This window comes from Zea mays, chromosome 10, assembly GCF_902167145.1.
Source record: "Zea mays cultivar B73 chromosome 10, Zm-B73-REFERENCE-NAM-5.0, whole genome shotgun sequence".
NCBI classification, from domain to species: domain Eukaryota; kingdom Viridiplantae; phylum Streptophyta; class Magnoliopsida; order Poales; family Poaceae; genus Zea; species Zea mays.
In genome coordinates, this window is record NC_050105.1 from 99765671 (window position 1) to 99767723 (window position 2053).

Genomic DNA, 2053 nt, shown 5'->3' on the forward strand with positions numbered 1-2053 from the left:
ATGGCGAGGCGACGAGGCGAGGGGCGCTCGGCGGCGATCGCGCCGGTGAGGGATGGGCGAGGGAGAAGGAGCTGACAGGTGGGGTTGGGCTGCCAGTGAGAGAGGTCCGCGCGAGAGAGAGAGCGGTGAGGCGCTGACGGGCGGGGCCCGGAGGTCAGTGGGCGGGAGCGGCGCGCAGTTTGGGCCGCCTGGGCCGGAAGAGAGGGGGGGAATGCGGGCGCGGTGAGCTGGGCTGGAATCCGGCCCAGCCGAGGGAGGGGAAGGGGATTTCCTTTTTCTTTTCTTATTCTATTTCTTTTTCTTTTCTACTTTTGTGACTTTTTGCTCCTTTTTCTCTTAACAAAAAAATTCTCTAAATGAACTTGGTGATAAATATGGTCTATGTGAGGTGCTTCAAATCATTTTAAGTGCATGCATATGATTGGGTGACCTAGGGGTAGAGTTATGGGAGAGGAATAAAAAAGGGAAGGGTGGATTAGGGGGGTTAGGGTTTAAAACCTGGGTTGGGATTTTCGGATGTTACAACAGTGCCCTGAGAAGAGGAGGAAGTCACTGGCTCCCATCTAAGCTTCCCATTGGGATTCCTCCTACACACCACATCCTTATGGTCTTGGCTGCAGATAGAACACCTGCCACTCCACTAGCACTCTGCACGATGATGCGCATCACCACAACGGAAACACACTAGCCCCAGCCCGGGCTTAGGGACAGCCCGAAACCTCTTAGTACTTCCTCCCGAAGTACCCGATTCAGAGGATTTGCCACGGTAGGGATGGTGGCGCTGGTGCTGAGACTTGCCCCTCTTGTGGGCTGGACCTCCAGTGTTGCCCCTCCTCACGTCCTGGCCACGAGGCTGATCAACACCCAAAGACTTTTGTGACTCCATGGTGTACTGGTGTTGCATATCCACACCCAATGCCTGCTCCACTGTAGTACGGAAATCCACCAACGAAAAGGCTCCCAAGGCATGCCTAATAGAAGGTTTCAGGCCCTGATGGAATTGGCTCGCCTTCTCCAACTCATTGTAAGCCACATGAGGAACAAAGCGGACCATCTTGTTGAAGCCCACTTCATACTCTGTGACGGACTTCTTCTCTTGCTTGTAGGACTTGAAAGGGAAATGTGCCCTTGGGCCATTTCTAAGTATTTTGGTGATTAAGTGTCCAACACAAGTGCCTAAGTGTTAAATTGTGCCAAGGACTCAAGAAGTGCAAATCAAGATTAAAGGTATGTTTCTAGACTTAGTAAATTGTTTTGAAGACTAATGTATTGTGTCTAAGTGCTAGAAACAGGAGAAACAATTACGGAGAAGTTGGCTGTGTACAGCCAAAAAGGCTGCTCGGTCTGGGTGCACCGGACAGTGTCCGGTGGTGCACCGGACAGTGTCCGGTGCGCCAGGCTGGCGTCTGTCAACTGGCTGCTCTCGAGACTTCGACGGCGGTGTACGGCTATAAATCACCGGACTGTCCGGTGGTGCACCGGACTGTCCGGTGAGCCAACAGTCAGCCCAGCCAACGGTCGGCCGCGTAATCCGCGCGCGACGCGTGGCAGAGCCAACGGTCAGAAGGGGGCACCAGACTGTCTGGTGTGCACCGGACAGTGTCCGATGCGCCAATGGCTCTGAATCTCCACCGGTCGGCTTCGCCAAAGAAGGAAAGAAATCCGCACCGGACAGTGTCCGGTGGTGCACCGGACTGTCCGGTGCGCCAGGCGACTGAAGGCAAGAATTGCCTTCCTGGAATGCTCTCAACGGCTCCTAGCTGTCTTGGGGCTATAAAAGGGACCCCTAGGCGCGTGGAGGAGCACACCAAGCATTCTCTAAGCATTCCTAAGCACCAAGACTCCAATTCCGCACATTCGATTCTTTGTGATAGCAACTAGAGCTCCATTTGAGTAGAGAACTCTTTATGTTGTGTTGTGAGCTCGAGTTGTGACTTGTGTGCGTGGTTGTGCTCTGATTTTGTGTCTTGTGTGCGTTTCTCATCCCAGCCTTACTTCCGTGCTTCTTTGTGAACATCAAATTGTAAGGGCGAGAGGCTCCAAGTTGTGGAGA